This window comes from Rhinolophus sinicus, linkage group LG02, assembly GCF_036562045.2.
Source record: "Rhinolophus sinicus isolate RSC01 linkage group LG02, ASM3656204v1, whole genome shotgun sequence".
Lineage (NCBI taxonomy): Eukaryota > Metazoa > Chordata > Mammalia > Chiroptera > Rhinolophidae > Rhinolophus > Rhinolophus sinicus.
The window spans coordinates 192,740,810-192,766,653 of NC_133752.1; the positions used below are offsets into that span (position 1 = coordinate 192,740,810).

The 25,844-nt window shown below is 53.9% G+C and overlaps 1 long non-coding RNA gene across 2 annotated transcripts in view; it reads right to left on the reverse strand.

Annotated features, from left to right (window-relative positions):
* The window catches only part of LOC141570180 (uncharacterized), a 19,302-nt gene extending 5,169 nt beyond the window's left edge, over positions 1 to 14,133 (reverse strand). Inside the window, exons 1-2 of one of the 2 annotated variants that reach the window (XR_012494134.1) lie at positions 14,052 to 14,133; positions 2,333 to 2,467 (exon numbers count right to left, since the gene is read on the reverse strand). This is a non-coding gene — a long non-coding RNA (uncharacterized LOC141570180). Of the gene's footprint in view, positions 1 to 2,332; positions 2,468 to 6,416; positions 7,105 to 14,051 lie in introns of those variants that run through there. The other variant, XR_012494133.1, reaches the window with a different exon arrangement.
* Positions 14,134 to 25,844: the final 11,711 nt, after the last annotated feature.

Below are 25,844 nucleotides of genomic sequence, written 5' to 3' on the forward strand. Positions count from 1 at the left end.
GGATTGGATGTGAGAATGGTGGTAAGGCGCAGTCTGGTGCCTGGCACAGCCCCGTACAGTTAGTACGTTTCCATCTCAGTCTAAATCTATACTGTTGCTCCTGAGAGGGTGGCCCATCGACCAGCAGCTGCCTCACCTGGGGGCTTGTTAGAAATGCACAACTCCAGGCCTAGTCAGAACTGCCAAGTCAGAATCTGCATTTGAAGAAGACCCCCACTGGGTGACTCCTGTGCACAGTAGGGAAGCACTTACCTAAAGGGTAGGTCGCAAATGGTCAGAAGTGGATTTCACACGATTTCACACAGCTCGAACTAATACATCAACCCCCAATCACCCGATGATAATCCAGGCAGAACAAAGTATGTTATCCCCATTTTAGACTGGGAAACTGAGTCCTGGAAAGATCACATGACTTCCCTAAGAAGCATGATCAGGAGAAGGAGGCCTAGCCAAATTTGAACCAGGGTCATGGGCTTCAGCACTCTACCTCCGGGAGTGGCCGTCCCAGGCCAGTCCACTGCTGGCCTTGGAGGAGCAAAGTCCCAGACCTCAGTGTCCTCGTGGGTACAAGGGGGTCCTCAACACAATCTGACTGCGGGGAGTCTGAGCAGCTTTGCGTGCGTGGTACCCCGGGGTTGTCCTCACACAGAACTGGGTGTTACATTGCCAGCTCACTTCTCCGGAGCCCCCTGCCCTTGAAGAGCTTACAGGCCGAGGCAAGCAGGTGGAAGATAGACAGAAAGACCGAGACAACTGAACAAACACCCTCAGGCAGTGCTTAAGTAAGTCAATAAGCAAACAGAGGGCAGCCCAAGGGGACTGACTGTCTCAATAGTAATCACCACAGCAGTGGGCGCAAGGCTGCTTGGGTGAAGATGCACCCCCTGGCCACTGAGTCGCATCCCTAGGGAAGTCATGGAGTTTCATTGATGGTCCCAGGTGGGAGCACAAGACTCAGGGAAGCTGGGATGCCCTCTTCCCCCTTCCCTCTCCCTTCCTCCTTTTCCTCTTTCAGTCTTTCTTGGAAGCAAACAGTGCTGCCAGAGTTCATGACCAGCCTCCATCTCATCCCAGCTGTGTGACCCTGGGTGAGTGCCTGTCCCCTGGGCCATAGATGAGGATAATTCTGGAACCTACCACATTTGGTGATGAGGTTAATCTAGCAACTGAATGTAGGTGCTTAGCACACAGAGAGCGCTCGGTAAGTGGGAGCTGTGGTTACGGCTTCCCTCACTTGGACGAGGCCATCCCCACAATTTTCCCCAAAGGGAATGACCGCACCCCTATTACAGATGAGAAAACTGAGGCTCAGAGAAGGAAAGTGACTTCCCTAAGTCACCCACTGGTTGGAGTAAAGTCAGATTGAATTTAAGACCCAGGACTCCTCAAGGGGAGGGGAAAACAAGAAAGTTAGGAAGTCCCACGCACCCAGAGTGAGACTTTTCTCCTGTGGAGTCTGGGAGGGGGGGGCGTGCGGGGATGGGCAAGCAAGTCTGCGTAGTGTGGGAACCTGGGGGAGCACGGGTCTGTGTGCTTCTGTGTGTCCATGAATGCACACAGGCCTGGGAGGAAGGGAGGACAAAAACATCCCCGGGACAGCCAGGGATGGCCCACACAGGGGACACCCAGGGCCAGCCCTGGGCCAGTGGGCCCCAGACTGCAGGTGCCTGGGGCTTCCCCTCCCTGAAGACCACCACAGTGTAGAGAATGCCACTCGGCCGCCACCCGTCATCTCCCTGTCCGCCCTCCCACCTCCTCCAGCTCCTTCCTGTTTTGATGGAAGGAAAAAATTTCAGCTTTTTCCTTCTTTATTTTTCCAGACGGTGACTCGCTCGGGAAAGGAATTCCCCCCTCCCCAAACTATCATCGTACCTATATATCGATGCCATGGATCCAGGCCCATCCTGTTGTGCTGGGAGAGTCACAGTTATTTTTGGGTGCGTTACGGGGGTGGTACCCCAGGGGAGGGCACATGGGGGTGCTCAGCTGCCTTCTCCCAGTCCACATCCCCCCTCCCAGGTTCCTCCCCACCCCCACCCCATCCTCCCTGCCCTGAGTTCTGGGAGGAGGGAAGGAAGCCTGCTAAGCCAGGGTATAAATAACTCAGGTGGTTACTCAGCTCCTGAGAACATGATAACATGAGTCATGATGTGAAATCAAGAGGAGCAGTGAACAGCCTTGGGCCGCCGCCCCGGGCAGGGCAGCGGGGCTACAGGGAGATCTGGTACCTCTGGGGACCTGGTGGGCAGGGCCCAGGAAGACAGGTGAAGCTGCTGCCCCATGAATGGTCTCAGACACGCCTCTTCCTAGCTCAGACCCTCAGGTTACTCACCTGTACCTGGCCGGGGGTAAGGTGGGGGAAGGGGGCTGGCTTCATTCCCAAGGCCCTTCCTGAGCTGGGAAGAGGAAGGTGGGCAGGGGCCATTCTCTGAGCGTCCTTGGCTCTCTCGCTGTGCCCGTCACAGGTCTGTGGGAAGAGAAGGTCTGTTGGTACTGTTGGTCCCCTCCCCCCATTTCCAAGGCAGGTGTGGCCCACGGGGTCCGCTGGGCCTCCGCGGGACTTGCAGGCTGGGAGGTGGTGGTGGGCTTGCACAGGAGCTCAAGGGGCCCGGACATGGCCTGCTGAGTCTTCCTCCCCAGAGCAGCCCTGAATTGAGGACAATCTCCCCTCCCTTCTTTGGCTGCCTGCCCGAAGTGTGAGCATGAGGCATGGGTGCAGAAACAGGAGACCCTCAAGAATCATTGACCTGGCCCGTGCGGTCAGCCCAGGCAGCTAAGCTGGGCTGCTGGCCTCGGGGGCTCTGGAAGGCCAGGGTCAGAAGGCAGCCCGTCTCTGTCTGCTCACCCAAGGAAATCCTCAGCTTAAGGCTCATCTCCAGAGCAGGGCAGGCCTGGACCCTGGGTTGCCATGGCAACAGGTTCTGGAGCCTGTGCAGGCAGAGCCACCCTCTCCTGTCACCCTGAGGCTGCCTGGCCTGGTGGGGTGAGGGCCCACAGCACTTGTCTTGGTGGGAGGGCCATGGGCCAGGGGCACAGCTGTCTGCTGCGGACCCAGGCTGGGAATCAGGACACAGCATCCATGTAGCTCCCTGGGTCTGAGTCTGAGGCCCCTGGCCTATAAAATGGCAGAGTAAGGAGGAGGACTAGTGGTTGTCTTGGCTGTTGTGAGGGTTGCACAGCTGAGTGGTTGTTATCAAGGCCACCTAGAGACCCCTCCTCATTCTGAGGCATCCTCGTTTCCACTTTCGGCCTAATCCCAGGGGCAGCGCCCCCGGAGCCTGCACCCCCTGGCTCTGCCCTGATGACCCTTGGCCTAGGTTCTCGCCTGGCAGGGAGGGGCCACCCTTCCTACCACCCCCAACCCCTGCATGCCCAGACAGCTTGGCATGGCTCAGACCCAGCCATTCAATGGACATGCTGCCCTCTGGCCCCTCACAACAATGGGGACTCCAGGAATATTGTTCGGCCTGAGCTGAATCAAATGCTCTAAATTTAGCCCATCTGATGCGTCTTCCACTTCCTGCCACTGCTGCCCTCCTTTCAAGGCAATGAGGTCACCCCGGAATCACAGCCCAGCAGCCAGACCTAGGGGGTTTCCAGGTCCAGGGCTGCTCTCCTGCTCTTGGGGAACTAGCTACGAGGGGACCAGGGGTCATGGGTCTTCCCTCCCTCCCTGCCCTGCTGGCCCCTTGGCTGCTGGGCCCAGAATTGAGTCCCCAAGAACTTTACCACCAACAGGGGGTCGGGGGAGGGAGTGGCTGGTAGGGAGGGAAGCAGGGAGCAGCGAGCATCCTTGGACAGGAGGGGAAGCACACTGAAGAACCAGGGGCTTGGGCAAGTTGGAAGAAACACCAAGTCTCATAGTCATCCATTCAAAAAAGACACTGAGAGCCTGCTGCGTGCTGGGCCCAGCGCTGGGCAAAGAGCCTGACCCTGCCCCCCCTCCAGGGGACAGTGCAGAGGAAGAAGGACAATCAGCAAGTAAACAATAAGTGACCAAGATCATTTTAGTCATCACAAATGTTATGTAGGAAACAGATCATAGAGAGGCGATCATGAAGCCTGTGGGGGGTGGAGGGCCCTGGTTTAGAGAAAGGGTCAGAGAAGGCCTCTCTGAGAGACGACATTTGAGCTGAGTCTTGGATGACCAGAAAGAACTATTCGAAGATCTGGGTGGGGCTGAGCTCTCCAGGCCAGAGGAGGGTCAAGGACAGCCACCCAGGAGAGAAGAAAATTATCTGGCTTGGGGCATTCTGGAGGCTGGGACACCACTCCTAGGAGGGCGAGTGGTCAGGAGGCAGCATTCTGTGAGAGGTGGTCCCCCAGGGTGATGAGCAGGGGAACCAGTGCCTGACTCACAGATTTAAAAGGATCTGTTGGCTGCTATGTATGTATCAGTGGGACCACAGGGAGACCAGGGAGGAGGCCAAAGCCATAACAGCTTGGGATAATAAAAACCGTTTGCTAGAGGGAACCTTCAAGATTGACCTGCTTCAGTCCTCTCCTGAGGCCCAGAGAGGGCATGTGTCTTGTCCAAGGTCACACAGTGACTTGGAGATCTGCCTGGAAAACCTCTTACAGTAGGTAGTAAGAGGAACTTTGCCACCTGTAAAGGACGTGTCTTTTCACGAACACCATGCCTGAGACACTGCCCTCAGCCTAGTCCCCCATTTTGTACGCTGCACTGTCACCCCTCCCAGGCTCCTGTTGCAGTGGGGGTGAGCAAGCCAGAGATGCACAGTTCCTGGGGGTTGGGTCGGGGGTCTGCCCTGTCTCTGGCCTGGCTTCTCCCACGTCCTGTGGACAGGTGTTCTGACTCTGGCCCTTCCCACAATCCTCCCTGACACAACCCTCACCCTCACACTCCTGTCCTGTGCATCTCCCAGAAGCCCCCACTCTCCTGTTCTGCCAAGAATCCGGGGTTGGCAGAGAGTTGCGGGGGGCCTCTGGAATGTCGCTTTCCGGTGCCAGCACCAGTGTGCCAACCTCGGCAGAGGCCTCGGGGGCGGATGGGGGATCACCGGATCTTGTCTGGAATGGGGAGGCTGGCAGCCATGAGCCACAGGGGAGGGCTGGTCTGCCTGCCTCATCTCAGGTGGGGGACACCCCACACTGGAGCTGCCCTGAACTGCTGGCCTGCTCTCTCTCCTTACCATCCCTCCAGGGGTGGGGGAGCTGGTTCCCTAGCAACAGTGCCCCTCCATCACACTCCTCCCTCCAGCTGCCCACACCCACAGTACCTCTAGGTTTACACTTGAACCCTGTTGGGGGTGAGGGGAGGTAGTGCTCTTTGTTGGACATTCCTATTAACCCTTCAGACGCTGGGTGTGAGGAAAAGAGCTTTGGGCTCATCTGGGTTCAAATCCCATCTTCACAGTGACTGTCTCTTGGGGCCTCGGTTTCCGCATGTACAGAAGGCAGACAATCCCCCTGTGCAAGGGCTTGGTGTGAGATTTTCGGAAGGTAATAGCCCCGCACACACCAGGCCCTGGCTGCTTCTCTCCCTCCTCTCCCCACTGCCCCTTGGTTTCCACATCCCTAACAACTCAGGGAAAGTAGAAAGCTTCTTTCCTCAGCGGGCCCCTGTGGGCAGCCTGGGACAGGAGCAGTGAGAGGTGGAGCACTGGAGTGGTGAGGTTAGGATCCTGACTCCGGAGTCAGACAAACCTGGGTTTGAGCCTTGGCTCCTCCACCTCCCAGCTGTGTAGCCTTGGGCAAGTTACTAAACCTCTCTGAACCTGGATTTCCTCATTTGTTTAATGGTAATAATAACAACACCTTCCCCACTAGGGTTGTTGGGACATAGCTATTATTGGTAGTATAATCAGCTGGTGGGGGAAAGCGGGTATGGGGGGAGCTTGTGTCCCCCCAGTGGCCCCAGGTTGTTGGAAGCTTCTGGTGAGACTGGGGGCAGTCTTGAGTGGCTAGAGTGAGGAGAAGGCAGCCAACACCCAGCTGCCCTCCGCCTGTGCCTCTCATGGCAGGAGAAGCTGAGGTGCCAGTGGTTCTCTGGGGACCCCCACGCTCCCAGCCATGCTGGTGGTGGAGCTGGGTGAGGCCTCCTTTTCCAGCCAGATGCCCTTCAGGCCTGGGGCAGGGCAGGGCCACCCCCTCCTCCCCTGTGCCAGCAGGGCCCAGGCCAAGATGCCTTTATTTTTAAACCTGAGAACAATGCCTGGCCGACACTGGCCTCCCAAAGAGGACAGAGAGAGCAAGGACGGGCTGAGAGCCACGCTTCCTGGGCCAGCACTCCTCACCCCCAGACAGGTGCCTAGGGGACTCTGTCCTCCCACTGACAGGGACACAGAGTCTGCTCTCCCTCAGGGGATCCGGATTCTAGAGTCCTCCCTAGTCCCTGCCCCTCCCCCACCCCTGGGACAAGCCACCCCCATCAGAGAGGCATGGTTGAGACATACCTGCTATGCTCAGGCCCCTGCAGGGGCCAGTCCCAAGAGTGGCTTCAGCATCCAGGACACCTGGCCCCTCAGACTCTCCTTCCACCCCCACAGTCCCCCAAGACCAGGCTGGACGTTGTGCCTCCTCTGGGAGGCTCCCCATCCTGCCCAACGCCCATGATGCGCTATTGCCTACTCACACCTTTCTGCTCACAGCCCTCCAGAAAAGTTCCGAGTTGGTGCAGCAAGAGGATAGTGCAGTTGGCAGTGACTCAACACTTCCCAAGGGCAGGGTAAGATGGATAAACCAGGAGTCAGGGACATGGCTCTAGTCCTGGTTCTGCAGTCAACCTCTGCGTGACCTTGAGCAAGATCCATACTGTCCTTTCTCCCTCAATTTCCTCTTCTGTAAAACTGGGATAATTGACCCACCTTGCTGACATCTCAGGGTGGGAGAGTGCTTTGTAAACTCTGAGGTGTTGTGCACCTGTGGGCACAGGGTCTCCAGATGGGCAGGAGACACTGGAAATGGGTGTCCCCAACACCTGGTGGTGTTTATGGAAAGCCAAAGGCACCAGACCCCAGAGCCTGGCTTCAGATCCCGGCTCTCCACTGTCAGGCTCAGACTTTGGGCACCTCCCTCAGCACCTCTATTTCCTCATCTGTAAAATGGGATCATGAGTACCTGCTTCGCGTAAGGCTGTTGGGACAATTGAAATGAAATGGGTAAAGCACATAGTAAGCATTAGCTCTTACCATGTGTGCAGTGGAGCCAAGATGTGTGTGTATGCGTGCGTGTGCACCAGCCTCTGTGTGTTTGTGCTCACAGGTTATGCTCCCAGAGTGTGGAAACCATTGGGTGTATGTAAAATAGAATGAGCACCCTAATTGGGGTGTGGATTTGCACACGGACCGGAGTCCAACGTCAGTGTGTGTGCACTAGTGTCCGAGAAGGACGTGTGTGCCCAGGACGTACTCACAAGGACCTGAAACAACTTGTGTCCCCTCGCCCCACCAATGAGGTGGGAACACAGTGTGTCCGTATGTCTCCTCCCACTGTCATCTCCTCCTGCGAGGACAGGAAGCATCAGGGCCCCCGTCCCAGAGCCTGGCCCCACCCCAGGTCGCTGGGGAAGGGCCTCAAAGGGAGGCCTGTGGGAGGGCGCAACGGAGAGAGGACAGGTCGCCAAAAGCCTCCAAAGGAGCTTGGTCTCTTCTGTCTCCTGGGTTGCTGTGATTTTCCGTGTAGCATCACTGCCTGTTCTATTCCCTGTAGTAATTTTGTCTCCCCCGCCCTCCATGAGGATGGGGATTGTCTCCATTTTGTATGCTGCTATGTCTACAACAGACAGTGCCAGGCATACAGTAGGTGCTCAACAAGCACTTGGATAGCTGAGGAGCGTGGAAAGGTTTTGTTGTTGTCAGCTGTATCATGGAGTCATGTACACACAATAAAAGTCACCAGTTGTCAAACCTCAATGTGTACAGTCATGTAACCTTTACCTGAACCAGGACCTAGAACGTTGTTTTCACCCTAAAAGTTCCTTCTTGCCCCTTCACCCTTGCCTCTGGCGGCCACTGGCCTGTCTTCTAGTCCTGTAATGTTGCCTTTTCTAGAATTCCATGCCTGTATCTGAGGAGATTGCTCAGGCAGCCGCATGGGCCACGAAGAGGAGGGTCAGAGAGGATGGAGGGTCCCCGCAGGATGGAGGTGACCGTGACAGGCCTGGCCCAGGAAAGGTGAAGGCGGGCCACCCTGAGAATTGGGTTTCAGAGAGATCCTCCGGGACCAGGTGAGCAGCTGGACCTGGAGGACGTGGCCAGGTTTCCTGCAGGAGCAGCTGGCTAGCGGCTGAGATGGCTCTCATGGCTTGGTTGGGAGAGATGTGCTCACAGGCACGTGAGTACATGGGTGTGCACGCACAGACTCACCTGTACACGTGCATGGGCACAGGCACATGCACACACACACGAAAGGAGGAAGGCAGCCTAGGCCCAGGCAGGTGACACGGAGTTAGCAGACCCCTCATGGCACAGCAACCCAACACCTGTTTCCACCTTCGCTGTGGAGGAGAACCACTCTAGGCCACGCGTAAGGAGGCACACAGTCGGGGGGGAGGTGGGGAGCGCAAGCTCAAGTTCACTGAGCCCGTCCCTGTGAGAGGCAGGCTCATGGGCTACCCCAACTTTAGGATGTAGCTGCTATCCGCTCCCTCTTACAAATGAGGCAATGGAAGCGTGAGGAGGTTGCTCATGTCACACAGTGACAGCACTCAAATTCGGCTTTTACAATCTGTGACAGGTTGCGTTTCCCAGCGAGGACCACAGCAATAGCTTTCAACGCATACATTTTTATAGCACAACGCGGGTGCTGCTCCCACAGAGATACAACGCTTCCTGCGTTCCCTCTCCTCGAATCTGGGTAGAATCCACGAACTTGCAAAAGCCGTTCCCTGGCTTCTGAGCTAGGTCGCAAAATGCAATGTAGCTTCTGCATGGTTCTCCTGGGACACTCACCTCTGGAGCTCTGAATGGCCATGCTGTGAGGAAGCCCAACCAGCCCACACCGGGGGACCAGAGAGACCAGAGGGAGCAGCCCCAAGGGTGCAGGAAGCAGTTGCCCCGCCAGCACCCACAGCTCCCACCCGGCTGGTCCAGGTCCAGCCACTGACTGTGACAACCTGAGAGACCCCAAACCAGACCATCCCAAGCTCATCCCAAATTCCTGACCTACAGAAACTATGAAAAATAATAAAATGATTCTTATTGTTTTAAGCTACTAAGTTTTGGGTTGATTTGTTAGACAGCAGTAGTTAATTGGAACCCAATCTACTGCAAATCCTATTGGGCCGATATTCAAAAAAAAAAAAATCCGGACTCCAACTGCTTCTCGCATTTTCACCCACCTCCCTAATCTGGGTCACTGCATCTCCTGCCTGGACAACTGCAGCAGCCTCCTGATGGGTCTCCCTCCTCCGGCCTCGACCCTACCGTCTGTGCACCACACAGCAGCCAGATTCAGCCTGTGGAGCACAGGCACCTCTGCTCAAAGCCCTCCTGTGGCTCCCATCTCCCTCGAGTCCTGACAGCGACCCACAGGCCCCACACAGTTGGCCCCCACAGCCTATCTGACCTCAGCTCCCCCTCCCGTCCCCTCACTCATGCTTCTCCAGTGTTTCCCTAAACTCATCAAGCCCATCCCTTCCTCAGAGCCATTGGCCATGCTGTTCCTGCTGCCTAGGATGCCTGCCCTGCTCACTCACCCCTCCAGCTCTCAGCTCCCGTGTCACCTACTCAGTGAGGCCTCCCCGATCACCCTGCACCCCCCAAACTCCCCATTCTCCCCGTGCTTTGTTTTACTCCATTGAAGTTCCCATCCCAATAATGATGACAAATTGTATCTCAATTTTTGTTGTCTGCCTTCCATTTTTATCAGATCATGAGCTCCCTGCCCGCAGCGACTTTGTTTTTATTGCCTTATCCTCGGTGCTGAGCCCAGGACCTGGCCTATGTAGAGCTTCTGATGTCCATTGAATGATGGATGAATGAATGAATGAATGATTCAAGAACGCTTCCACTCAACCGAAACCCCCGATGGGAAAGGTCACTGAGCCTCTCAAAATGGGCTGCCATTCTGCCCATTCAGGGTCAATCCTCAGGCTCCAAATGTGGAAACTGAGGCCCGGGGCAGGTAAATCATTGGTCAAAGGCTAAAAGGTCATTCGCACATTCAACACATGTAAAAGCTTTATGGCATCCAAAACTTCCAGCATCTTTGAAGCCAGACTTCTTGAGTTTAAATACCTGGGTTGCCCCCTTGCAAACCAAGAAGGCAAGTTACTTAACCTCTCTGTGCCTCAGTGTTCTCACCCCTAACAGGGGGGATAATCCCCCCCTCAGAGGCAGGGGCAGATTTGCCCTGTGGCTAAGGAACTTGAAGGCCCCACACCCCTCGCCTGTGTAGGCTTTTCCAAGGCACCATGCCTATTGAACATTCCTGACCATGTATATTTTTCTTAAAGATCCTGAGACTGACTCAGCTTTGGGCCCCACCGTTCCAGAATCGGCCCCTACCCATAGCGTCTTCAGAATGAAATGAGTGATTGCCCATAGGACAGTGCCTGGCACATGGCAAGTGCTCATGCTATGTTGTGGAGGAACCGCTGTGTGCCAGGCACTGTGCTTGGAGCTGGGGATTCAGTGGCGAACAGCACAGACGAAGCCCCTGTCCTCATGGAGCTCAGGTCCCGAGAGTGAGCAAATGGACATTAAGTGGCAGGCAGTGACAAGGGCAATACGAACAATCTAGTGGTACTGGGGGTAGGGAAGACGGACAGGGAGGGGGCAGTGAAGTTTAGAGGGGGCAGGAGACTTCTCTGAGGAGTGACATTTGAAGAGGTGAGTGATTAAAAGAAGAAAGCTGTTCAGGCAGAGGGAACAGCAGGTGCAAAGGCCCTGGGGTGGGAATAAGCTAGATGCGTTGTAGAACCAGAAACAAGGACAGTGGGGAAGTGAGTGAGGAAGCGAGCAGCAGGAGATGAGGTCAGAGCAGCCGGGTGCTGGGTCCACTTCCTTCACCCCTTCCTGCATCCGAGGGACTAGGACTTGCAGAACTGCAACCCCCATCCTGGCCAGAGCTGGGGTGCCACTCTTCCACCACCCCTCTTGCCTTGTGACCTCAGCCCCACCCAGCTCCCAGACCCAGCCCCCACTTCCCCTTCCAGCTGTGACCTGGAAAGACAGCTACCACATCCTTTCCTCAGGGCCATCTCTCCTCCCTCAGACCTCCAGAGTGGAGGGCAGGGGACAAAGCAGCTGACCTTCCGCCTGTGGGTAACTCCCTTCTGACTTCTCATCTGCCTTCCCACCCCTCACCTACCCACTGGCAATTGCAGTGTCAAACCCTGGCAGCCGCCTCTCCTTCCCTTTTGCTAACCCTCCCAGAAACCATGGGGGTTCCTCACATGCATCAGCCATTCCGTAGGCCCAGAACGCCCTTTCTTCCCTCCTCCCTCTGACCAAATCTTAGTTATCACCTCCTCCTGGAAGTCCCTGGGTCATGAGCAAAAGACGGGTGTTGTTCCTCTCTATACGCCCAGGGCCAGGCCTAGAGCTTGGCACCCAGAAGGATCTTAGTGGATGGATGAATGGATGGATGGACAAATGAACAGGGAAGTTATTTGGGTCCAACCAACCAATTATTCGCTGATTTGTACATAAAGCACTGGATTTGGGGACTGGGCTCTTTGAACATAAATGCGAGTGAGTCTGTCTGTCGGGGTTGTCCCTAGCTTCTTGGAAAGCCACTGACCTGGGCTGAGTTTCTCCTCATTTGCCAAAGCAGCAGGTGGAAGGGGCGAAATGATCTCAAAGCATCATAATTGTAAGTGTGGCCTCCAGCCAGATGGCCTGGGTTCAATCCTGGCCCTGCCCCCTTGCTAGCTGTGTGAATTTCGATGAGTTTCTTAACTTCTCTGAGCCTCCATTTCCCCATCTGTAAGTGCTAAAGAGCATCAGGGCCTGTCCCACAGAATGGTTCTGAAGACTCACGGTGATGACTCCTGCAGAAAGCCCAGCCTATGGGAAGCACTCAAGAAGCATTAACCATATAGTTAATTAGACCATAATTAGGTCTGAGGTCCTTGATCTGTGTCTACAGGGATGAGACAAGTTTGTACGGACACATCTACTACGTGTCAGAGCGGGAGGTTAGGAGTGTCCCAGACTGAGTTTCCCTATGGTGCCAAGAACAGGACCAACTGTCACCCCCAGGTTGGGAATGTAAGCTGTGTGTACACGCTGCCTGCCCTGAAGCACCTCCACCCTTTTCCCCACTGTTGAACCCTTGGAAAGGTCATAAGTGTCAGAGGGTGCTGAAAGGAACCTACGATAATCCCATCGTAGCAGACTGAGCTTCCAGAGACCAGCTGGGAAATGTCCCCCCAACCCCTTACACCCTCTGGGGGAATGCTGGACTAGAAATGAGGCCACAGGCCACACATGGGCGGTCTGGGGACCTCAGCGGGTAAGGGGCTGCCGCTCAGGCCCCTGGCTCCCTGCCCTTAAGGGTCTAGGTGACATGGCCTCGTTTAAACAGAGAGAATTTAGGAATCTTAGTGATCTCTGTGTACAGAGCCCAGGGCATAGGGGAAGCTGAGGTCAGGAAGGCTGTGTGACTCGCCCAAGGTCACACAGCAGTGGAGAAAGAGCTGGGACCCAGGACTCTAACCCCCCCACCCCCCGCCCCCTGCCATGCTCCTCCCCCACACAGTGATACATTTCTGGAAATTACCCCAGCTCTACTTTCCACAATGAATCAGGAACAGCTGTACCTCCAGGAGCCAAAAATACTCCTGGGGCTCCGGGACAAGGACACTGACATCTGTCCTAGGTGTCTGACAGCAGAACTGGCCTTTCCCGGGAACTGATGATAACGATACCATTTAGTTCATTCGGTCAGAACTCCCGAAGGCCTTATGAAGCCGCATCTTAGTCCTGTTCTTGCTACGCCCCTGTGAAATAGGGGTCCCGGCCCCATTTGATAGGTGACGCCACTGACACCCAAAGCAGTAGAATGATTTTCCCAGGGTCACACAGGCAGCCCTGGTTCTGACAAGCACGTGGCCAACCCCAAGCCCAGAACCTTCCCTGACACTCTGGAGGTGAGTTTGACCTTCCCTCTCAGAGACCGAGGCAGGTCTTAGACAGCATCTACTCCCACCCCTGAATTCTAATTCTTTTTTTGTTTTTTCATGGCTATACTATCAAAGTAACAATACATGTTCACTTATGAAAATCTGAAAAATGCAGAAAAGTCAAAATAAGGAAGAAAAATCACCACCCACAGCCCCACCACCCAGAGACAATCATTGTTAAGGTTTGATGTATTTCCTTCCATAGTTTTTTGTTTGGGGACTTTTTTTTTTTAACATAGCTGAGATCATACTGTATATTAAAAGAAAAAAACAAAACGGTGGTATCCTGCCTTTTTGACTTGCCATTATATCATGGGCACTTTTCAAGTTATTTCACTCTCTATAACGCATTTCTTTTCCTCTTCTCTGAGCCTCATTTTTATTGGCTGCCTAGTATTTTGTTGAGTGGAAGTTCCATAGTTTATTTAGCCATTTACTTATTGTTGGATATCTCAGTTATTTCCAGTTTTTTGATGTTATAAATAATATATTTTGGTAGATCTTTGCACAGAAAGCTTTCCTTTTTCCATATTTAGGGATATCTCTGTGGCTGGAATGGAATTACTGGGTCAGTGAGTCATATATGTTTCTGGCAAACTCGGTCAAATTGTTTTCCAAAGAACCTGAGCCACACCCATTCTACTGATGAGCAAGGACAGACCCCAAGAGGTGCTGTGAACGGTGGCACACAGCCATTCAGCCAGTCAACGAAGCCTGAGGCCCTTCCTCTGTACCTCACCTACCTCCATCATCATGCATCCCTCTAATCATTCATTCGTTCATTCATTCATTCATTTTTTCAAAGGGTAAGTTGCACCTACTATGTGCCAGGCACAGGTCTAGGCCCTGGAGATACTGCAGAGAACAAAATAGACACACCCCTTTCCTTCAAGGTGTTTCCATCCCAAAAGCTTGGAGGGAAGGAGCAAGCAGGAAGAAGGGCAGGTGCACTCTCACCTACCTTGCATTTGACTATATGCAGATCAAGGAGCTCATTTGCTTCAAGGTGTTCATTTGCATATCAGAGTCTGTGAGCAGAGGTGAGAAAAGGCAGAGAATGACATATGCCATGAGCAGAGTCCAGCCCAGTTTTCCTTGACCCCAAGTTGTTTTCTAAAATTTGCCATTCCTTCCCACACATATTCAGTCCACGGGCCTTTCTTGATGTGAGCTGGGCTGGAGGGACTTGGTAACAAGAACAATAATATTAGTAGCACTGCGACAAGTAACAAGAAGGTGAAGTCACTCGGGCCAGGCGATGGAGATGCAAGTGACAGAGGCAGGATTTGAACTGGGCAGTCTGGCTCCTGAGTCCAGGCTCTTAAATGCATCTGACTGACAGTCCACCACAGAAGCCATCAGGTACCAGCAGACCCTACAGGTGGACAGACAGCTTTGCTTTGGCCAGAGGAAGTTCAAAGGGGTCCCCAGGACAACACAGGTCCAAGAAGCAGCACTGAGAAAACGGGCCTGGGAGCTGGAAGTGAACAGTCAGATTGGAGATTTCCTATTTCTTTGAACCTGGGGTTCCTTCTGCTCAGAACGCCCTCTCTCTCTTCCTTTACCTCCTTACAGCTTACTCTTGCTCAGCTGAGATACCACCTCCTCCAGGAAGCCCTCCCTCCAGGGAAAGGTTTACAGCTGGCTCCTGAGCCCTGGTCCAGCCTGGAAAGGGCTTGGGGCCTGGCTGGGTGAGAGACTGGAGTGGAGCTCCTGCAACAACCCACCCTCCCCATGGGAGATCCTCACTCCCCTACCCCCACTCCCTGATTCAGCTCTTTGTGGGTTAGGAGAGAAACGGAGAGTGAACAGTGATCGAAGGACAGTGGGTGTGGTTGGTGGCCTCGAATCCTGGGTGCGTATCCCAGTTCCACTGTTCATTCACCACATTCCTTAACCTCTCTGTGCCACGGTTTCCTCATCTCTATAACAGACTGTAACGGTGTTCTTCGCTCTCGGTCGCTGTGAGACTTACCTGGAACAGGTCTGGCGCGGACGCCCCAGTAAGTGTTCACTCTGTTATCATGAAAGAACAGGGGAGCAAGCACCCACGGAATCACAGGCTCACAGAACGCCGAGGGCTTAGAGAGCCCCAGCCCCGCTCTCCCACTTCACAGCTGAGGAAACTGAGCCCAGAGACGGAGGAGGCCATACCCAAACAAGAGCCCTTTACCCCCACCCCAGTCTCTGTCACCAACTGCCCTTGGTCCCGGGTCCTGGGTTCACCCCCCAGAAAGAGTTTCTGGTAAGAAGAGCCTCAGTGACTACGGAGAAGTAGCCTCAACCCTGGCTCTTGCCCTTAAAGGTCCAACACGAGTTTTCTGTCCTGGGCCGGGCCAGGGCCTGCTCGCTTGCTCCCTGAGCATTCACCTCTCTGGGAAGGAACTTTCCCCCCAGAGACACCTCCCCGAGGGAGGGGGCTGCTTCCTGGCCTGAACAATGGGTCCGGGATGTCCCTCAGCCTCAGGCATGCAGGGGTGTGGGGACATCTGATGAGGATGCCATTCCCATTCAGGGAGCGCAGGGAATGTGGAGATGGGGGCAGGGGGCAGCCCCAGGCCCCAGCTGGAGGCAGCATCTTTGGGGAACACTCCTTGTCCTTGTGACCTTGGGCAAGGGGCTCCATCTTACCATGCCTCAGTTTCCCCACCTACAAAAGTGAGAATGACAAGAACATCTCTCATAGGACAGCCGTGAAATTGACCCAGTCCTCTCTGTAAAGTGCCTAACACTCACCAGGTGGGGTCGGAATTCACACACCAGGTGAAGCCAGGCAGTGAGGGCAGCAGCTACCCACACACACTCAGCCACCGCCTGCCTAGGTAAGAATCCCACTCTGCTGCTCCCAGCTGTGTGTCCTTGGACAGGCTATTTAATCTCTCTGTGCCTTAGTTTCCTCATCTGTAAAATGGGACTAAGAATAGTGCCTCTGTAGAGGGGTGTTTGAAGGTTAACTGTGTTAACATATGTAAAGCGCTTACAGAACACGGGCCCTTTCTGAGCGCTTGTCACGGTGACTATATCATCAATACCTCCTCACCTTCTGTATGAGTTTCCTGTGACTGCTGTAACAAATGATCACAAACGTGGTGACTTCAAACAACACACATTTTTTATCTGACAGTTTTGGAGGCCCAGATGTCGGCAGGGCGGTGTTCCTCCTGGAGGCTCTAGGCAAGAATCGGTTTCCTGGCCTTTTCCGGCTTCTGGAGGCCCCTGCATTCCTTGGCTGGTTCCATCTTCAAAGCCAGGAATGTAGCATCTCCCAATCTCTCGTTCTGATCTCTGCTCATGTCGTCACATCTCTTTGACTCTGACCTTCTTCCCTCCCTCTATAGTTTTAAACTTTTTATTTCGAACTCACTGTAGCTTTCTAGAAGTTAAAAAGGTAATTCAAAGTTCCCCTGTACACGTCACCACCCAGATTCCCCTCATGGTAACATCTGACATAACAGTGCTATATTTATCAAAATGAAGATGTTAGCATTAATACAAATTTGTAAACTGCGGACTTTCTTCAGATGTCACCAGCCTTACTACTGAGGTCCTTTCCCTGTTCCAGGATTCCACATGGCATTTGGTCTTGGGCCACCTTAGTCCCCTCCATTTCTGATGTTCCTCAATCTTTCTTGACTTTGACACTTTTGAGGAGTACTACTTGGGTATTTTGTAGAATGTCCCTCCATTTGGTGTTTTTTGAACTGCTTTATTGAGACATAATTCATATACCACACATTCAAAGTGTACAACTTAAATTGTACAGTTCAATGACTCTGAGTTTATTACATTATTAATTTTCTGAAATTGTAGGAAAATATATGTGTGGGGACAGAGTCCCGGAGAGCAGTTCCCAGGCTCAGCCTTACGTGGAAAGGTGCTGGCTCAGGTAGTAGATGGCCATCCGCTGTGACTAGTTGACCATCAGCTATTACTGGTTAGCTATTAGCCACTGATATAACTGCCGTGGCTGCGCTGGGTTGGTTGGTTGTTTAGCAGAGAAGCAGACGGCAGGTTGCAGATCATGTGGCTCCTGCTTCCTGTGTCTCCAGCCCAGCCGCCAGCGAGACTATAGTGGTATGACTCCCCTCTCTATGGCTCCGTGGGTGTTCCTTTTTGGCCTCACCATATCCTACGTTCTTGTGCGAGCAGTGGTAGCAGAGACCCTGCACGACAATATGTCACATAACATTGGTCATTTTAACCATTTTTAAATGTACAGTTCAGTTTGCCTCCCTCTTATAAAGACCCTTGTGACTACCCTGGGCCCCCCTGGGTAATTCAGGCTAATCTCCATCTCAAAGTCATTAACGTAATCACATCTGCAAAGTCCCTTTTGCCCTGGAAGGTGACACAGTCCCAAATGCCAGGAATTAGGACATGGCCATCCTTGGGGGGCTGTTATTCTGTCTGCCACAACTTCCTTGGAGCCACCACAAGCCACCTCATACCTGGGATTACTGATTCTTCCCTAGAGCCTCCAGGAGGAACACGACCCTGCCGACATCTGGGCCTCCAACACCGTCAGATAAAAAATGTGCGTTGTTTGAAGTCACCACGTTTGTGGTCATTTGTTACAGCAGCCACAGGAAACTCATACAGAAGGTGAGGGGGTATTAATGATGACAAGCACTTAGAAAGTGCTTTGCTTGCTGTGTCCCCAGTGCCTAGAACAAGGCTTGGGAAACCTGAATTCCTCTGTTCATCACTCTAGCCTGAGCATGGGAAATGGCCATTTTAGTAAAAAATGGTCCAATAGCAATTTCACCAGTCACCCTCACCTGCTCCCGCACAGTGTGCAGCTGCGGGCATAGAGGATCTTGCTGCTGCTTCAACTCCCTGTGCAGACAAGCCACTCCCAGGCCCATTTTACAGATAAGAAATCAAGGCCACACCCACACAGGTAGCAGTTCGAACCCAGGTGTCTCTACCCCCAGGCTCTCCACAACACTGTAGGCTGGGAGTCCCGAGGAGTCACTCAGGTTGCTAAAATCCTGAATTACACCCAAAGCAACTGGTAACTAGCTTCTGCTCCAGGACTCCAAATGCCCCCCACGCTGCCCAGACCTCCCCCAGAGCCCCCAGCCCCTTCATGAGCGAGTAACTACACAGCCTATCCCAGCAGGGAAACCCTGGAGCTGCTTCCAGGTCCCCTGACTGGCAAGTGCCTGGGTCCGCAGGATGTGAATTATTTTAAATCTCTCCTCTGCTCTGGCACATAGTAGGTGCTCAGTGAGTACATAGAGAGTGAGTGAACAGAGGGGCTTGAAAACCCTCGAGGCCCCCTTACTCCCAGCCTAGTGCTCAGTCCACTCAGACTCACTTCTGTCTCCCCTTGTGGCCTCGACTCTGTGGTAGTGCCTCCCCCATTTCCTGGGGGAGGGGGTATTGGGCATGAAGGGGTGCAGAACAAGAGGGCTTTGAGACAGCTCTATCTCCGGAGGGAAGTGGAGGAGATAACGCAGCTTCTCACTTTCCCAGCTTGTCCCAGACCAGAGATAACCTGGGGGAGACAGGGTGCCCAGAGCCCTACAAGCAGCAGGGCCACCCACCTGCCCCCCAGGTTTCCCACGATCCCGCTAGCACAGACTCCAGGCTGAAACCGGAGGAGCCACTCGGAAGAGCCACCCGAGACAGGCAGATGATAAGCCGGGCCAGAGCTGGTGGGGAGGGGACAAGTCTCCAGCGTCCCCTGGAAAATGACCTGTAGGCTATAGTCACCTTTCCCTAAGCCTGGTTCCACCTGTACCTCCTCAGGGAACCCACCCTGACCCACCCTAAGACACAGCCTCTGCCAAGGGCCCTTTGAAAGCACCCAGTCCAGCCCTCTGGCTGACCAATGAAGAAGCTGGAACCAGAGAGGTTGGGGGGCCTTGCCCAAGTCACACAGCATCTTGATACGAGTGAGGGTTTAAACCCGGATCCCCTGGCTGCTGCGAGTTCTTCTTCAGTACATCAGACATCCGTCCTCAAAAACTGGTCAAATATTGTGAGAAGAGGGGAGGGGAGTTGCAGAAATCCAGGTCTGAATTTTAGAGGGTGGGGTGAGGAACAGAGAGGAAGGGGCACATGGGGTGGAAAGGAACCCAGAGCTGGGAGCAGAACACCGGGTTTCTGCCCCTCACTCTGCAACTAACTCACTAGGGCCCCTCAACCCAACCCCTGAGCTTTAGTGTCCCCATCTGTAACGGAGATAATAATGGTTTTGCCTAAGAGTGTTGTCCAGTGGATTAAATGGCTGAACTTGTCCGAGGGCCTTATGACAGTGCGTGGTCCCTCTCAAACGCTGGGCGGATGGCTCTGCTTGCTGCCTTTGGTGCTCTGTCTCTCCTGATCCGCCAGGAGCTCCATGTGGGCAGGTCTGGGAATATTCAGCTCTCAGCACAGGCCCCAGGCTCGAGGTGTTCACTCCTTCAGTAAGTTATCTGAGACGATGACCATGCTGTGGTCAGCGTTTGCATCAGGACTGCACGGGGCCACTGAAGGGCAGGCCCCAGGGCTGGATAGATGAATGAATGAATGAATGAATGAATGAATGAATGAATGAATGAGTCAGTGAATTAATCTGCTCAGTTTTATACCAGAGGAGGGGCTCTCAGCCTAGCTTCCTCCCCTGCCTGGTGGACGTAGCAGGTGGACAGTAGGCAGGAGACACTCCCTCAGGGACAAATGTACTGCTTCCCACAGACTAGCAGCCCAGGCATTGCCCATGTGCTGTGCATCTGCTGTCCACTGACCTGAGCAGGGTCTCCCTGCAGGCCCAGAACCTCCCAGCGTTTGGTGCCCAAGTGGGCAGGCTGGGCTGTCCCAGACAGAGGCCCCTGCCCATGATGTTGTTGTGAGAATTAAATGAGGTGCTGCCATGTGAATAGACATTTCTCCAAAAAATATATAGGAATGGCTAATAAGCATGTGAAAAGACGATCAACATGATTAGTGGGTGGAGAAATCAAAGTCAAAGCCACAATGAGATACCAGTTCACACCCACTAGGATGGCTGTCATCAAAGACAGATAGTAACAAGTGTCAGTGAGGGCGTGGAGGAACGGAAGCCCTCATACATCGCTCATGGGCGTATAAGGTGATTCTGCCACATTGGGAGCAATTGAACAGTTCCTCAAAGTATAAAGTATACAGTTACCAGATGACCCAGTAATTCCAGTGTAGACCCAAGAGAAATGAAAACATTTGTCCAAAGACTTGTACAGGAAAGTTCAGAGCAATATTCTTCAGAACAGCCAAGAAGTGGCAACAACCCAAGGGGCTGTCCACAGGGGAATGGATAAACCAAAATGTGGTCTATCCATACGATGGAATATTATTCAGCCATTAAAAGAACGAAGTACTGATACATGCTACAACAGACACTATGCTACGTGAAGGAAGCCAGTCACAAAAGACCACATATTGTATGATGCCACTGATTTAAAATGTCCAGGATAGGCACGTCCGTGGAGAGTAGATTGGTGGTTCCAGGGGCTGGAGAAAGGAGAATTGGAGTGACTGCTGATGGGTATTGAGTTTCCTTGGGGGACTATCTAAAATTAGATTGTGGGGATAGTTGTACAACTCCGTAAATGTGCCAAAAACTATTGAACCACGCACTATAAATGGGTGTGCTGTATGGTATACAAATTACATGTCGATAAACGTGTTTTAACAAATGAGATGCTCCCAGCCCACCTGCCAGGTATCTAGTTAGAGCTCAGGGACTGGTAGCCACTAAGATTGGGGTTCTTGTTATTTCCATTATCATCTCTTTTGTTCTTCACAACAACCCTGTGATGTGGGTATTTGGCAGGTCCGGCAAAGTGAGGCTTGGAGAAGTGAGGTGTCTGACACAGGAAGTGGTGAAGCCCCGATGCCTCCCTGGCCTTCTGGACAAAGGAGAGCAGAGTGAGGGGACTCAGCATTTCCAGGGGAGGTGGGCTGGGGGCACCGTGAGCTGTCTTCACATGCCAGGCTCTGTAGCAGACTAGGGTGCGGGTCCTGCAAGGGCCCCCAGGTTCGAGCCTCCCACCCTTGTCAACTCCAGGCCTGTCTTACTGTCTGTCAAAAGCGCTCCAGCAGTGGTTTTCAAACTGTGTTCCAAGGCACCCTGGCGCCAAGAAGAGGTTTCAACTGTCCCTAAGAGAGGATGCCCTCAGACTCCACCCACATCCCTGCCTCCCTTCAGGCCTGGCCCACCCCTGAAGGCAGGATGTGACTGCCAAATGTAGGTGGAGAAGAGGAAGGCGTGGGGGGTTGTGTGCAGGAATCCACATCCTGGGGACCAGGAGATGGGAACTCCAGGTGCCTGTGGCCCAGCTTCCGGCTTCAGCCTAGAGAAGAAGCCTCCGCTGCTGCCTCCTAGAGCACGTCCCGGGGATGGTGCCGGCACGTCTGTTTCCCTTCTGCTGGGGGAGACACTCTGGATCCTCGCGCTCAGGGTCGGGGTCCCCAGGCCCAAACACATCAGAGCGTGAAGCTGGGCCTATGCTGGTCGCTGGGGACCCTGCCCGTGGGGAGTTCACGAAGTTCCCAATATGTTTGCTTTAACTCGAACCCCAGCATCAAAGACCCTCACGTGGAGGCCGACGAGATGAGGCGGGAACGAATGTAAGTGACCAATGTGGCGAGGCAAGGTCTGCAGCCAAGTGGAGCACCCTTGCCCCACCGAAAGGGCTCCAGCCAACGGTTGCCAGCCTTTTGATTTTTCAAGAGAAACCAGAAATCTGGATTTTAATGTGAAATCTCCAGATTTGGGGAAAATTAGGGGAGCAAAACACATTGATGAGCAGGATACAGCCCGATGGGCCACCACTATCTCATGATGGACAGACACAACTACCATCTTACAGGTGAGAAAACTGAGGCTCAGAGAGGAGAAGCAAGATGTGCAAGGCTCCCCGTGTGGTGCGTAGCAGAACCCAGACTCAAACCCAGATCTCCCGTTATAGACTCGAGGAAGGACGTTTCCAAGAAGCTGTTCCCTTGCTTTAATAAAGAAGTAAGTAAGTAAGTAAATAAATTGCCCTTCCGTCTACATCCGGTTAAATAAACGCTGGAATACCCATAGGCCACGGCCACGAAACAGAACAAGGAAGCAACTGTACGTTTTGGGGGGGTGTGAGACTGAGAAAAGAATATAAATCTATCTTTGCCTGTATCTGCAGAGGCCCATATTCTCCCCTGTCTCTGGGAGACACAGGACCCTACCTTTGATGCATTCTGGTTGTTGGATATGCAAGTGTGTAAACTCCAGCAAACATATAGTTTTTGTTTGGTTTAATTGTCCCCCCTTCTCCCCCTTTCTGTCATTCTCTGAGCCTGAGACGTGAAGGGGCATTTGCAGGTGTCCTGGGGCCTGGGACCAGGTCCCTGGAAGCCAGAGAGGATGGGGTAGGGGAAAGACCCCGATGAGGCCTGCTGTGTGCCGAACCCCTGCACGTGAGCCATTCGGTTCTCACAACAAGTTTGTGAGGTGAGGCAGTTAGAACCCCATTTTATAAGATGAAGAAACTGAGTCACACAACCAGAAGTTATAGAAGCTGGCTCAGAACTCAGGTGCCTTGTTCTCAGGCTGTCCCTGCTCCCCGCCTTTCTTAGCTGAGGACTTACAGCCTGGAGTGAACCATGGCCCAACCCAGTACCCGTGACACAGGCTCCTACTCCAGGGTCCTTCCGGAGAGCTGGTGGGGCAGTTCCCAGCCCCCCAGCCACACCCTCACACTCTTGCCCCTCAGCTGGGCTCAGAGCAGCTGGATTCCTTCCGGGAATGGCTCAACCCCAGATCCAACGACAATCTGGCTTCCAGTCAGAAACATTTCCACCCTTGAACCTCCGGTCCAGCTGAGGGCTGCGTAGCCCCCAATGGAGTCTCTGTCTGCGGATCCCCCAGTGCATCCTGCCCAAGGTGGCATTTGCCTGTTGATACCTCAGGAATTCATGGTGTTCCCTTAGACAACACACAGCATCAGCAGGAGGAGATTCGTGTCCCATTGATTTCTCTGATAAGGAGACCAAAGAGGCTATGCCATTAGCCTAAAGTCACAGAGTCAATGGGCACTTTGGGCCAGTCATGTCCCAGCAATGCATCCGCTTCCTCCCCTGTAAAGGGGAACAGATTGATATCTTCTGGGATGTGACGGGGAAGGAAGGAGTGAGGAAAAGTCACACTTCTCTGCCCTTAGAAGCTCCTGCTCTAGGGACAAGAAACCAGGCCTGACTTCCAGAGTGAAGGACTCCAAGAGATGGAGCGGCCCAGGCCAGCCTGGGGGTCAGCGAGCACTTCCTAAGAAAGGAGCATAGGAAAGACTTGGGGGCAGTGCAACTAAACTGGGAAGTGGCTTCTGAAGGGTGGGCATCAGCCTTCCAGAGGTCAAGCGTATGGCCAGGCCAGGGCAGGAAGCTCTCAGGGGACCTCTAAGAGGGGCTTTCTGGGCGGAAGTGGAAGTAGGGGATCCTCAAAGTGGAGAATGAAGTCAGGGCTTGGCCGTCATCAACAGGTGATTCCTCCTGGCCAGTTCCTGCCCTGCTCAGAAGGACGCCCCCCACCTCTGCCTCGGGCCTCCCCTGCTGCCAGCCAGTGGTCAGGCCTGGGCTGCCCGATGCCCCCTGTGCTGACTCATGTCCGCCTGGCCAGCCCTGAGGGAGGGGGCGGACCCCACTCCATGCGTGACCTTATCAGGCCTTGCTTGTGTCCAGCCGCCTGGACGTGGGCAGGGCCTCAGCACTTCCCCACCCCTGCCCTGCCCTGGCGAGCAGGGCCTGCATGAGCTCATGGGAGCCCTAGGCAGGGACCAGCAGGCAGGGCGGTGGCCCAAGCAGGGAGGAGGTCACCAGCTTGGCTAGGGTGCCCTGTGGGGCTGCCCATCGGCCCCCTGCCTGCTGGGACAGGGCTGGGCACAGACTATTTTTAGTTCCCAAATGAGGAATGGTGGGACCCTGATGTAGCAGCTGCTACAGGAGTCTTTTCACCACAGCAGCCTGCCCGTGGCATGAGCGTGCACACACCCATGCACACACACAGCTCTCATGCAAATACATGACCACACGCATGTGAACGTGTTCATGCACGGAGGGACAGACACACGCCCACATGTACCCACAGACATGCGCAAGTTATTCACGTGTGCAGAGATGCACACGTACCTCATCCAGGCCTGACACAACACAGAAGCCTGCACCCCAGGCCCACCTCAAGCAGCCTTGGGGTGCACAGGCTGCTTGAGGGCCACTCCGCTGTGTAAGCACCTCAGGGCACCTGTGTGCACACATACCTTGTCCTCACTTTGGACACTTCAACCACTTGCTGACCCTGCTGCTGATGCCTTCATGGGGCTCCCAAGCCAGCAGCCATAAACAGGCCATGACCACACACTGGGACCCTCGTTGTGGTGATGGGTACAACGGGGGGGCTGTAGGTGCACAGAGGAAGTGGCAGCTCAGCCAGGGGTGGTCAGGGAAAACTTCCTGGAGGAGGAGGCCCCTGAATTTTCTAGTGCCTATGAAAATAACAGCAGTAACAGTTAACAGTCCTAAGAGCTACCATTTACCATGCTTACACTATGCCCTGCCCCCTCCATGCATCATCTCATTTCATCCTCTTAGCACCTTACAGGGCAAGTACTATCGCTATTTACAGATGAAGAAACTGAGGCTGAGAGAGGTCTTACTACATGGCTGGCACGACTGACCCCAAAGCCCATGTTCAGACACTGGTGGTGACTTTTTTGGCCATGGGGGTATTCCAGTGTTCCTTTGCTTTGTAACCCATGACCCAAAATTCAGTAGCTTAAAATAAGGTGAGCATTTGTTTGCTCACAGATCTGCAAGTTTAGCAGGGCTGAACAGAGAAGGCATATCCCTGCTCTAGGTGGCATGGGGCAACTCAGCTGGGGGCTGGATGACCCCTTAGCTCTGCTGGGGTGAGAGCAGGGGCCTCTGTTACTCTCCATGCGGCTTTTCCATGGGCAGTTGAGCTTCCTCACCGCATGGTGACTGAGTTCCAACAGCAAACATTGTAAGAGAGGGACATGGAAGCTGCAGTTTCTCAGGGCCTGGGCCTAGGCTCTGACCCACCGTCACTTCCACCCTGTTACTCAAGCATCCACAGAGCCCAGATTCAAGGGAAGGGGATCCCCACATTCAGTAAGAGGAGTGTCAAATAATTGGAGGGTGCAGCACGTTCTAAAACTGCCAGAGTGCGGATGGAGGTGGCCCCAAGACAGGTAATCACTGTGTAGGCCAGAACCCCCTGCCCTACCCCAGACCCCAGACCTCCATCAGGGCTAGCAGATCGATCCTAGAGCAAGCAGCCCCGTTTCCTCCGCCCCCACCCTGGGCCTTGTCACAATGATCACTATAATGATTTACAAAACAGTTTCTCCAGGCAGTTATGTTAAATTGTATTGTATCTGGGAGGGGGTGGCGGGTCCTGGCCCAAGGTAATGAAGACCTCCTTCCTGGGAGAGGTGGGAGAGGAGATGTGGCCCCCTCACCCCTCTGGGTCTGACTCCTGATTAAGTGGCTTCCCCTCAACAAGTGAAGACCGTTAACCCTTGAGGGCGAAGGAAGTTAATGAAGTGCTTTGAAGTGGGGAGCACAGACTGTGGCCACCCAAACCCCATGCATCCTCTTTCCTGGCTCCAAAGGGTCTGACCTGGGCCAGACCCCCTCACTGGGGAAGGCAGACTTCCCAGGACTCAGCCTACACCAAGATGTCCATTCAGGAAGAGAGGCTGCGGGAACAGTGTGTGGAAGGTCAGGGATGCCT